The 14,128-nt window shown below is 37.1% G+C and overlaps 1 protein-coding gene across 1 annotated transcript in view; it reads right to left on the minus strand.

Moving 5' to 3' along the window:
• The window catches only part of LOC150085776 (uncharacterized), a 1,040,408-nt gene that overhangs the window by 223,297 nt on the left and 802,983 nt on the right, over positions 1-14,128 (minus strand). The window lies entirely within an intron of this gene.

Consider the following 14,128-nt stretch of genomic DNA (forward strand, 5'->3'; position numbering starts at 1 on the left):
AACATCAGTCCACGATGAGCAGTGTCCATTGATTACCACTCTCTGTCTTCTCCCCCTCAACCACCCCTTTATCCATAGCAGCAATTTGCCTCCAATGTCACACTGCTCCAATTTGTGTAGCAGTCTTCCATGTGCAACAGTATCAAAAGCCTTTCTAAGATCCAAGTATATAATATCAAAGTTATTCCCTGCATCCAGTTCTTTTGTGACTGCATCATAGTATCCAATCAAGTTGGTCAGGCAAGACTTCCCCTTAACAAAACCATGCTGTGTCTGAGCTATAACTGAAGTCTTGTCTAAATGATCCTGCAGTGCTTCTTTAACCAGTGCCTCCATTAATTTTCCTGGAACAGAAGTTAAGCTCACAGGTCTATAATTACTTGTGTCAGCCTTTGATCCTCCTTTGTGAATTGGGGTCACATTTGCACATTTCCAGTCTATGGGTACCTCCCCTGAGTCCAAGGAAGCTCTCATAATTATGGCTAAGGGTTTGCTTACTTCCTTTGCTGCCTCCTTTAATATAACTGGATAGATCCCATCCACCCCGGGTGCCTTTCTTGTGTTTATCTTCAACAGTTTCTCCTCCACTTTACTCCCAGTTATTTCAAGATTCTGTAGCTTACTGCTAGAGTTGAATACACCTCTGGCATTCCCCTCGCTGAATAACTCCTCATGTGTGAATGTCGATGCAAAATATTCATTTAGTTTGTTAGCTACCTGAGCAGGATCATCAACACTTGACCCATCAATATCAAGTGGACCAATCTGATTCATCCCCTTCCTTCTAGAGTTTACATAAGTAAAGAACTCTTTGCTGTTTTTCTTTGCATCCCTTGCCAAGGATTTCTCGTAATCTGCCTTCGCCTGCCTAACCTCCTTTTTAACTTGGTTGCATATCAACTTGTATCTATCATAGGCTTCTGTGTCATGTGTTAATTTGTATGTACCCATGCATTTTTCTTCTCTGCCATATGCCTCATTAGTTCATCTGACATCCATTTTGGCCTAAACCTTGAACAATATTTCTTAGTTGGTATGTAAAGCCTAGTAGCTTCCAAGATAAGTTCTTTGAATGCTTCCCATTTTGAATTTGCTGTTGGTAACATCATCAGTTGGTCCCACTGTATAGAATTTAAATACTGTCTTAGTCCATCGTAGTCGCCTTTACGGAAGCAATAACCCTTCCCTTTACCCCTAATGGTAGTTACCTCTTTGAGTAAATCCCACTTCAGCACACTGTGATCACTGCCACCTAGTGGTTCATTTATCTGCAGATTCTTAATGCATTAAGAATCACTGCTGATAATCAAATCAAGAGTATTACTCCCTCTAGTTGCCTCCCGAACATGCTGATGTAGAAAACAATCATCCAATAAATCCACAAAAGCCCTGCTAGTGTGTGAGTAACCAGCCCCCAAATTCCAGTCAATATCTGGGAAATTAAAATCTCCCATTATAAGACACTCTGATTTACTGGCCCACTCTATTTCCCTGTACAGTTCCTTATTATACTCATCAGAGTCATTAGGCCTATAGCACACTCCTACTCTCAATTTTGATCTCCCAATGTTTATGTCACACCAAACTGACTCCACACTGCACTGTCCAGCGATGTCAACTAGCTTCACTTCCTTGGTTTTTATGTGTTTCTTAACTAATAACATAACCCCTCCTCCCTTCCTATCCTGTCTATCCTTTCTGTAGACGTTGTACTCCCCAAATTGCAGTTCTACATCCCTTATATCTGTGTGACACCACGTCTCTGATATCCCAACAATATCTGCCTTCGATGTTTTGAGCAATACCTCAAATTCATCAAATTTATTTACTAAACTCCTAGCATTGGTGTACACGCAAGTATACCTGCACCTGTTTCTATTCTTAGCTACCCTAACACAACCCATGTGTTTACTTGTACCGCAATGGCTCCCAGCAGTCTCTGAAATACCATGCATCTTGTTTTTCAGGCTTCTGCTCATTCTAATAGAAGCAGTGCAAGAATCTCTTTCACCTCTGCCAGTGGCTACTGTCAATCTATTGGTCTTTGTCTCCCCCCAAGCTAGCAGTTTTCCAACCCACCTAACACTGCCTCGATAGCATCAGCAAATATTCTAGCACCCTTTCTATTTAAGTGTATCCCATCCCTGTAGAAGCAATCTCTCCTGTTAACAAGTACAGTCCAGGCTGAAAAAAATTCTACCCCTTGAGCCTTGCACAATCTTTCCAGGGCTGAATTGATCGACAAGGCTCTCATCATATACTCCCTCCTATCGTGTCTGGGCAGAATTGCAGACACTTTCAAATTCAACCCTAATTCTCGGCTTTTGTTCAACAGTGACCTGTACTTGTTAAGTAATTCTGCCGGTCTCCTACTCTTAATATTATTAGTGCCAACGTGTACAACTATATCACCTTTTGTGCCCTTAAAAGATGATATTCGCTCTACAACGTCATCAACCTTTGCCCCTGGCAGACATACCCTGGTCCTGTTCCACCTATCTTTTTTACAAAGCATGTTCCCCGTTTCCCTGACAATAGAGTCACCAACAACTACTAGTTCCTTCGGGACCAGCGCATTCTGCCTTAGGGGTTGTCTCTGTGTCACGCGATGCCCAAGTGCAAGCTCTGGCGTTGATGTGGGCAGCTGAGAGCTTGATGGGCCCCTCAATTTAGTTTCTTCGAGGGCATCCACCCTGTCCTTCAAGCTCTCATATAGGCCCACAAGAACGCCGAGTTGTTGCCTGATATCGATACACTCCTTGCATCCATCGCGCACACACAAAGACATCCCCCTTGGCAGTATCATGTCCCGTACCCGATTGCTCTGCAAACATCAAGCAAACAGTGCATTTTATAAGGCTGTGAGTCAGAGGACAACTGCCCCCCTCAGTTCTGCTCTGAGCCACAGCACTTCCATTAGCTTGAGCCTTTTGCTTTGCTGCTCTGGTCTGAGTCATGATTCTATTAATTTATTAATTAATTATGTTATGTTATTAATTATATTACGTTTGTAATCTAAGTCGTTATATGTATTTATTTAAACGTACAATTTAACTGTTAACGAAGTTCAACTAACACTATCTAGTACGGTATCACAATGGCGGGAAAGTTACTAACGGTAACGGTAGTTACGAACATGTGGAAACCCTTACCGATACTTTTACAAGGCCGAGTAAAGAATAAATACACCAAATTAATCAAAACATTGATGGTTAAAAGTCCGGATACGACACCAGAAGAGGCGGATGCATACCGTTCAATTGCCTTGCTGTTGGTATTGGCTAAAACATATGAACCCCTATGTGTAAGTAGGATTATGATTAGATATGAGCAAAGCATGTTGTCTTCTTGTAACCAGTTTGGTTACAGGAAAGGGAAATCAACAGTAGATGCCATATGACAGACGGTGAGGTATGTAAGAGTACAATGGGCAGTATGTGCGGGGTGTGTTTGTTGATTTTTACGGTTCATCCGATAGGCTGTGGTGGGAGGGGATCCAGTCTAGGCTAAGAGTTACAGAATGCTCAAAAAAAAAAATGTTTTCTGCCTTTAGACAGCATTTTGAGAAAAGGAAAGTAATTGTAAGAACTGTATATACAGAGATAGAAAGAGAGGTTGTAAGAGGATGTCCTCAGGACTCTGTGATCAGTCCACAAGCCTAGTGCATGACCATTGATGAGTTTTTGATGCAGAACTATGTTGGGATTGATGTTCTGGCATATGCTGATGGCCTTCTCTCTCTTCTTGATATACTGTAATGCTCGGTCACACATAGAAGAGCATGCTTCGAGAATTATGTGGGATCTCATGGAATGGTCTAAGATATATGGCCTGCAAATCTCAGAAAAGAAGACTGTGCAGTTACAATTGAAAAGTGAACTCAGTATGAGCCTTTTGTGAGGACTCAAGCAGTGTGTGTACAATTTTAGCATTAGCAGAGGCATATGATGCAAGAAAACAAGCTTATCAAGCATCAGCAAAAAAAAAAAAAAAAAAAGAAAGAAAATCCTCCCATTTCATTCATCTATTCAATCCAAATGCTTGTCCAGCTCGGTCTTAAATTTATTTAAGGCTGAGCTGGACAAGGCAAACAGCTGGACAAGCTGGAAAGGCAAATTTCCCCACATCTATTCTACAACTGTCTTTCCTCAGTTTGAATGAATTCCCCCTCAAGTTCTTAATCTCAGCAAGAGGAAGAATCCCGTCCGCATTGAGCTTGCTCAACCTGTTCAAGGCCTTATACACTTCAATCAGTTCACCTTGCAGGTGCCCAGTCTCCAGATGCTGCAATTTGCAGAACTTATGTGTATCTTGGTAAGAGCACCCCTTTGTTCGCTCTCACCAACCTTGTTACCCGTCTTTGTACTCGTTCTAGCGACTCTACATTCTTCCTAAAATGAGGCCTCCAGACCTGTACACAGTATTCAAGGTGTGGTCTGACCATTGCCTTGGATAATCACCTGTTTGTCCTTGCTAGCAAAATTCCTATATATCATTGACAAGACTCCATGACCTGCTCTGGCAACCTGCCTGCACTATTCAGTGAACTTCATATTTGACTGCACAATTATCCCAGGTCTTTTTCACTCTCCACTTCCCTAAGTATAATACCACACAGTTGGTACATTTCTCTTGGGTTATTGCTACCCATATGCAGTAGATTGCATTTGTCAATGTTAAATTTCAGTTGCCACTTCTCAGCCCATTTGCCCAATTTATTTAGATCCATTTGCAGTAGAATACTGTCTTGACTCTCATCAACAACCCTGCCAACCTTTATATCATCTGTAGAGATTAAGTCTGATATCTTCTTCTTCCAGTCACATAGCTCCCTGAGCAGCTGTTGTGGCCACCAACAAATTCCTCCAACCGCATTGATCATCTGTTATACAAGCAGCATCGCAAAGCCTGATATACACTGATCAATGTCATTGATGAATACACAAAGCAAAAATGGCCCAGCACCGAACCCTGGGGAACTCCACTAATAACATTAATCCACAAAGAACCGTGCCCAATCTCTGTCATCTCCGACTCAACCATCCCATTATCCATTGTACCAACTTGCCCTTAATGCGATACCGGTCCAATTTGTATGGCAGCGTTCCATGTGCAACAGTGTCAAAAGCTTTCCCGAAATCCAAGTATATGATATCAAAATTATTTTTGGCATTCAGTTCCTTTGTGACCACATCATAGTATCCAACCAAATTGGTCAGACAAGACCTCCCTTTAACAAATCCACGCTGTGTCTTAACTATTACTGCAGTCTTGTCTAGATGATCCTGCAATATTTCTTTAACCAGTGATTCCATTATTTTCACCGGAACACAAGTTAAACTAATAGATCTGTAGTTACTTATGTCACCTTTTGAACCCCCTTTGTGAATTGATGATACATTTTCACACCTCCAGTCTATGGGGACCTCCCCTGAGTCTAAGGAAGCTCTCATAATTATGGCTAAGGGTTTGCTTACTTCTTTTAATATAACTACATAGAGCCCATCCACCCCCATGTGCCTTCCTTATATTTAATTTCAACAATTTCTCCTCCACTTTGCTCTCAGTTATTAAAAAATCACTTAGCTCCCTGTTAGAGTTTGATAAGCTTCTGGCATTCCTTTCCTTGAATAACTCCTCATGTGTGAATGTAGATGCAAAATACTTATTCGGTTTATCAGCTACCCTAGCATGATCATCAATAGTCAAACTATTTATGTTAAGCGGTCCGATCTGATTCATCCCTTTCCTTCTAGAGCAGGCCTGGGCAAACTTTTTGGCTGAAGGGCCACATTAGGAATTCAAAAAGAAGGCGGGCTGCACGTAAAATACTATTTTTAGATATATATATTATTTGTTATCATGAAGAAGAAATATAACGTAAAAAAATTATTCTCTAACAACCAAGAATTTAATGAGATGAATGGAACTGTTTTACATCTTTTACCATTTTTTTTTTTTTATTTCAGGTGTTAATTTTGTAGTTGAGATTCTTAAAAATGCTTGTAAATGTTTATCAGTGATGCTTGTGTAAAGAATTTTTATTTAGATTCATGATGGAAAATGTTTGTTCACATATGTAGGTTGTTTTCGGGCAAAATCTTTAAGTTCGTCGAATTTGTCCAAATTCAGAGTATTATAAAATTTACAGATTTCCTCACGACGTTGCAATTCCCTTAAATCGGTATCACACTGCAGATCTCTAATCTGAAGTTGTAGTTCACTCGGTGCATTATCAATTTCTATAGAAAATGGGTCACGCACTATTGCCAAATTTGTCTCAATTTTTCGGAAGTCGCCAAATCTTTGTGAAAAGTCGTCATTCAGTGCGTTGATAATTTCACAATATTTTTCAAATTTATTTTCTGGAATCTTCAGCAACTTCACGGATGGAAAGTGGTCTACCTTGTTAATTAATAAATGTCGAAGAAAAAACTGGAGTTTTAATTTAAATGCATTCAAACTTTTTACCATATCATGGGCATATAATTTTTCCCTTGTAACACGGTGTTGAAAGTATTTAAGTGTGTCACAATGTCCAGGGTAAATGCAAAATCACAAATCCAGTTATTATCAGTTAATTCGGGAAAGTCCATAATATTTTTCAGTTTTAAAAATAGAACGATGTCATCTTTAAGATCCCATACTCGTCAAAGAACTTTTCCTAAGCTAAGCCATCGAATTTGGCTATGATAAGGAATATCTGTGTACTCAGATTCAATATCTTGAAGAAAATTAATGAATTGTCGGTGTTTCAGGTCCCCTCGATCGTATTAAATTTATTAGTTTAATAATACAAGATGTGACATATTATACATCGACAAAATACTTGTTGATGTATAATAGAATGAATTGTAATTAAATTATAATCGGGATAATTTTCACAAATTTTATCCCGAATTTTCTTTAACGCTCCAACATTTTTACCTTGTTAAGCATTTTTCAAATGTATCAGCCCGTTGTTTGGTCTTTAAGAGATTCCATTGAAAGAAACTCTTCAATAATTTCAAAATTAGAGGTACATCCATGTATGAAAATTAATAACTGCGCAGTATTCTTTTGATCGTTACTTTTGTCAAGAGCTATCGAGTACCATGTTATGGATTCTAATACTGATAATAATTGCTCATTCAAATTTGTATCGATACATTCAATTCTTCTTACTACAGTTCGCTGAGATAAACTTATATTCTCAAATTTGTGTTTAATATCAGGACAAATAATTCCACAAGCTTCAGTCGTACATTCTTTAATATAGTCTCCATCAGAAAAAGGCTCGTTGCTTTTTTGCAATTATATGAGAAATAACAAAACTTGCATCTACAGTAGCTTCTTGTTCCTTAGTTAGCCGCGTAAACATTTGTTGTATAGTAAATTTTGAATCAATCCATCAGCAATTTTCTTTCTCGCTTCCGAAGTTAAATTGGCACCATATTTGGAATGTTTAGTAGTGAAATGTCTTTTAATACCCTTTCAACACTGAGACACTCTCCCGACAGATGAGACAAATATGCTTGTTATTTATGTTAGCAAAAAAATATTTTGTGTTCCATTCTTCATTGAAGACACGATGCTCTTGTTGAATGTTTCGTTTTTTATTCATTTTTAAAAGGGCGTAAATATTATTTTTATCGCTGCTGGCACCAGGATGATAACCGAAGATAACGGAAAAAAACTAACTGCGGGATGACCGTCAGAGAAAACAGATTGGAACTGCAGCCGGTCAGCATTCCTATCCTATTACTCCGCCACCGCAGCAAAGCCGTTGTCGTCATCACCGTTGTTTCTTACCGCAGTTTCGCGCGGTTAGTTTATGATCGCAAATTATACCATTATAAAAGCGCCCGTTGGTGCACTCCAGTTGCTCACAATTTCAAATTCTATCTCAATTTGAACAATACAGAGATGATAAAACGATTTATGAGTCGACAAATTCTATAATGTATTACATACACAAATTTATTTTTCAAAAAGGTGTCGCAAAAGGCATAAAATAAGTAAACTTTTTTCAAAAATACAATTAAAGCTCGCGGGCCACACAAAAATGTGCGGCGGACCGCATGCGGCCCATGGGCCATGGTTTGCCCAGGCCTGTTCTAGAGTTTACATAAGTAAAGAACTCTTCACTGTTTTTCTTTGCATCCTTTGCCACAGATTTCTTGTCCTCTACTTTTGCCTGCCTAACCTCCTTAGTGACTCGATTACAGACTAGTTTATATCTGCTGTAGGCTTCTGTGTTGCCTGATAATTTATATGCATCCCATGCATTTTTCTTCTCTGTCACAAGCCTCATTAATTCATCTAACATCCATTTAGGCCTAAACCTTGAACAGTATTTCTTAGTTGGTATGAAAATCCTAGTAATCTCCAAGATTAAATCCCTGAAGTCCTTCCATTTAGAATTCACCATTGGTAAGTGGCCCAATCTGATTCATCACTTTCCTTCTAGAGTTTACATAAGTAAAGAACTCTTTACTGTTTTTCTTTATTGGTCAGACAAGATCGTTCCTTAACAAATCCACACTGTGATTGCAGTATGACTGAATTCCTGTCTAGTTGATCCTTCATTATGCTTCTTCAGCCAGTGATTCCGTAATTTTCTATTAACAGAAGCCAATCTAACTGATCTGTAATTACTTGTGTCACCCTTTGATCCTCCCCTTTGCAAATGACGATACATTCACATCACCAGTCCATAGAGACCAAGACCGAATCGAAGGATACTCTCATAATTATGCCTAAAGGTTTGTTGACTCTCTTAACTTAACTAAACATCCTATCTGCTGCAGGTGCTTCATTTATATTTAGCTAGAGAAATCTCTCCTGAACTTTCCTCTTAGTTATCAAAATCATTTAGCTGTCTGCCATTTCATATACTTCTGGCATCCCCATTCGCTGAAAAATTCCTCATGTGTGAAGGTAGATGCAAAAATATCTATTCAGTTTCTCCACAACCTGAGCAAGATCAGTTATACCATTCAACTAGTATCAATGTAATTTATGCCTTTCCTTCTAGTATTTACATAAGTAAAGAAGTCATTGCTACTTTTCTTTGTGTTGCTTTTTGTTACCACACAGAGACCTAGATTACAGAGAATATTATTATTATTATTAGCCATGGGGCTTATGCTGCACCAGCCAAAAACATTTCTGAATTACTCTGTGAGTGAGAGAGAGAGACCAGTAAATCCATATCCTTCCTAAAGTGAGGTTTCCAAACCTGTATGCAATTCTTTGCCATATATGTATGGCAAAAAATAAACAGATGATTATTGTAAAATGTTTCTGTTCACTGTTGAGACATTTAGGAATCCAATTTGTACAGAACTTCCATTACATCAGTTTGTTATGAAAGATAGTATAGGCAGACCAATGGCTGATATCTAGCTCACTGGCTAGATTATAAACTGTCATACACCACCAGTCTACCCTGGTAACATTATCTGCTAACATGGCATTTTCCTTTTTGACAACAATGTGAGTTTGCAGTGACATTTCAATGCAGTAAATGAAATCAAATCAAAATTTGCAAGCTTTAGCTGCATTTTATTTTGATCATAGAGAGAAATGCTTTCACTGAAGACTGACTTACAAGTCCTCTGTGCTAAGGCTTAGGCTTGTTTTCAACTTAAGAGATCTTTTGAATTCTGTCCACAGTTGTTCTCCCTAAGTTGCTAATATCTTTTTAAATTTGACAGCAGCATCATCTGCTGAAATTCCACAAAAATGAACACAGGCAAATATACAAATTTTGATTTTATTTCAACTACTTCATTAAAATCCTTGCAATCCTATAGTACTGTGCTATCCTGTATAAATGTGTATTATTCTGCAATCCTACATAAGTCTCTAGAATTGGAATGCATTTGCACTATGCAAATGTGGCCCAATTCTAGGGGTTTAAAGATAAACAGCTATTACATTTTTAAATGGAAGTTTTACTTCCATACACCACTGGGCACTTAGACAAAGTACCTCATTTACAGTTCAGCAAATATTTGCTAATAGAAACCACCTGCCAGCTAATGAGAGGCTGGTGATTTTCAAAACAGCTTTCCTAGCAGCACCTCAGATTTTTAAATATATAGCAAATTTATCTTTTATGGTGATACTATACAATTTAAAATGAAAAAAAAAAAAAAAAAAACTTATGCAGAACTATGGACAATAGTATTTGTCTCTATGATGAACATAAGCCCAAGACTTAATGCTAGGGACTCAGTGCTTGGTCTTCAATGGTGTCTTCATGACTGAAACTGAATGCAAATAAAGAATACAAATTTTGACAGGCAAGTTTGTTTAGTATGAAAGTTCTCCTGCACAGCTTTGCTTCCTTCAATATTAATGATTTGTTTATTCTTACACTTGTGGGGGAATATAGTTGTCAATGTACATTTTTTTTTTTATGTGTTGATGAAATTCTAATAGAAAGATGCCATCTGCTATAACAAACTGAGTAACACTGTGTTGTACTAGTTCAGATGCATCCATCACTGAATACATTAGCATTAGTAGAGGCATATGTTGCAAGAAAGCAAGCTTATGCAGCATCAGCCAAAAAAAAAAAACACTCCCATTTCACCCCTCCATTCGTTCGAAATACCTGTCCAGCTGAGCCTTAAATTTATTAAGGCTATCAACTTCCACAACAAGGGATGGAAGTCTGTTCCACCAACCAACTACCCGCTGGCTAAAGGCAAATTTCCGCACATCTATCCTACATCTGTCTTTCCCCAATCTGAATTTATGCCCTCTCAGGTGATTATTCTGATCAAGAGGAAGAATCCCATCGGCATTGAGCATGCTCAAACCATTCAAGGCTTTATACACCTCTATCAGATCACCTCGCCGGTGCCTAGTCTCCAGATACTGTAATTTGCAAAACTTAAGCCTTTCTTCGTAAGAGCAACCCTTTGTGCCATTCACTAATCTTGTTGCCCTTCTCTGTACTCATTCCAGCAGCTCTACATCCTTCTTGAAATGAGGCCTACAGACCTGTATACCACTGTGACAATGCTGCTGCTGCTGCTGCACATCATTTCTCCACATATACAATGCAGCCAGTGTACTCTGCTGATCATCTGAAAGTACTGGTACCACTCCCTTATTTTACACCCTTGACAACATATAATTTAAATTTAGACTATTGAAATCTTATCTTCATTTGGCTCACTCTCATATTTGATGATAAAGGTGATCTGAATTCTGTTCAGTTGTTCTGATAAGATGCTGAAAATATGCTAACATTCTGCATTAGTGTGAGAAAAAATGAATAAGGACAAAAACATTAATTAATTTTAGACATACTTCAAAATTCCATCTGCTGGTTAGGCAGTCAAAAACTAGCTGCCCTCTCTCATATGACACTGTCTTCTACTTATGTTAATAGTAAAAATATCTATTTGAAGTTCTGTGAAGTATCTTGACTTCTCAATGTAAAAAATAGAAGAATTTTTTTTATTCCATCTTGAATGGGTATCTTTTCTGTGTGTGTGCTACTTTATCCAAAAATAGCTAATATTTTTGGATATAAAGTGGTATTTACAAAAAATAAATATATCCTCAGGTGGCTGAAGGTTTTCAGTATATTTTTTGAAGAGTAATTAATCAGGAAAATTATATTAAAATTTTAGTAAAACAAGAGTGCAACTCACAGAAAACATGGAGACACCAACAATAAAACAAAACCACATGGCAGATCATATGCTATACTCTGCACAAAAAATAAGCCAGTGTTTGAAGCCCATACTGATAAGTTCAGTCAGTCCATTTTGAAAAACATATTCAAAATCAGAGTTGACAAAAATCCAGAAGAAAAGTAAAATATCTGTAAAACCATATGATTCACTTATTTCCTGAAATAACCAGAAAAGTGTCTGCGGGGTATGAACATGTTACCTTTACTTGACTAATTGTCACTTAAAAAAAAAAAAAAAAAAAAAGTCTAGTGTCAAGTTGTACAGAGTGCCTAGTTTTACTGATCAGAGAAGGTTTGAAGTTGTTTACAAACATGTTAAAAAAGTGATCTTGATCTCAATTGCACGTAAATCCATATCTTATATAATTCTCATCATATTTTCTTTACATGTGGAGAGTTATTCCCAGAGGCTCACCTCTGGTGAGTATGAGCTTGGCATACCCAGGCTCATGAGCTGGTTATCATTATCCTTCTCTTTCTAGGCGATTCCTTCCTACTTCTGACTCTCTCTCAGGGTAACTTGGGAATTTTTTTTTTGGCTGGTGCAGCATAAGCCTCAGGCTTCCTTGTTCCATATAGCTAATAATAATATGGCTAATAAATAATAAAAAACTTTATCATCTAACTTAATGATCAGTTTCTTGTATCTTTATTTCTAGTTTTCAGACACTTGTCCATTTCTGAGTATAAAAGTTTTAACATAAAATAACACAGTTGATTTTTCCTCTCATTAATACTTTTAAACTGTTAATAACAATTCAAGAGTGTATTTAATCAACAAATACATAACACTGATTTAATATGTATGTAATTCTGGGCTAAATTATATGAAAGTCAATTAGAGAATTGATTGTATCCTGCTTTTCCAATCACTTAACCAAAATCACTTGCCAATTAATCATTTCGACATGATACTTGGTTGGCTGAAACTGCAAAAGCCATATTCTATAAAATAGCAGAAATAATATAAATTAATGTAATGTGCCTGAAAACTCCAGTGAAAATGGGAAAGAATGAGAGGCCTAGTGTTGTGTAACTCTGCATAGCACTGAACTTGCAGATTTGACCAACTCCAAGGGAATATAGTAATAAATGGCCCATACAGGAATAAAAGACAGTAATTTAAAGAAAGTATTACAAAATCATAAAAGCTTTTACTTTTCAACTTTTATTTCTATTACATAAGGGGTGGATGACTCCTTAGTCTATTAGCCAAAATTTGAAAGCATGCATGGTGTCCACCTCTCCTGCTAGGGGCAAATTGGTCTACCAGGATAAGGGAATTTCCCAGTGTCTCCCCCCCCATGGACCCTGAGTAGCAAGACCTATAAAGGTCTTGCCAGTATATTTCATTTTTATATATACAGGGGATCCCCGGTAACGAGCATTTGAAAATTAAAGAAAGCCCTTGAAAAAATTAACCAAGCACTGAATATTTTTGAGCAAAGTTGAAGACTAATTCTATGACACAATTTTATCTGAAAAAATATGGCAAAAAAAAACCAAAAACAACTCTGGATTCATTCTTCATTCAAAAAACTTAAAAAATAGTGTAACTTCAATTAACTTTACATTGTTCAACATATTATAATAAAAAATATCTAATAAAGTAATTGTCTCGTTTTTCAGTTCCCTCAATCCATTTTTTACTATGTACACATACAGTACATAATACACAGGAATATTTGGTCCCCATTTTACATGGATTCATTTTAAGTGGAAATTTCTGGAACCAATTATCCTCGAATAATGAGGACCCCCTGTATATATTTAAAAAAAAAAAAAAAAAAAATTTTTTTTTACTTGGTATCTTGCATTTTTAAATATCTGAAAAAATGCTGATAACAACATTACATTCATTGCAGTTGTTGTTTTGGGGATTTTTGTCATAATACATTAGTTCACATGGCTTATAGTGTCTTTGTCCTATTAACACATAAACATGTGTTAATAGGCTGATTTGCATGCTGTGGGGACCAATAAACCTAATGCTCTTGTATTACTTTATGATAAACTCTACAGAAATATTTAAAAGAAAGGCAGGCAGCTTTCAATTGCATAATTCTTAAAGCTAATTTCAACCTCCATTAAATCTCTTCCATCAATAAATCACTTATCTCTTAGTGTCAGGCTTTGCATTATATTATTATTATTATTATTATTATTATTAGCTATATGGTGCAAGGAAGCCTGAGGCTTATGCTGCACCAGCCAAAACAAAAATTCCCAACTTACCCTAAGAAAGAAAGAGAAAGACAAGGGAATCACCAAGAAAGATATGATCTTTCTGGATTAATGGCAAATTAAAACTTGCATAATTATTGAGAGAGAGATATCACTGAGAGAGAGATATTATTGAGAGAGAGAGAGAGAGAGAGAGAGATAAACTTGCATAATTATTGATGAGAGAGATATCTGTAACTAATAAGG

Source organism: Mastigoproctus giganteus, chromosome 5 (assembly GCF_048544385.1).
Source record: "Mastigoproctus giganteus isolate SK-2022 chromosome 5, ASM4854438v1, whole genome shotgun sequence".
NCBI lineage: Eukaryota > Metazoa > Arthropoda > Arachnida > Uropygi > Thelyphonidae > Mastigoproctus > Mastigoproctus giganteus.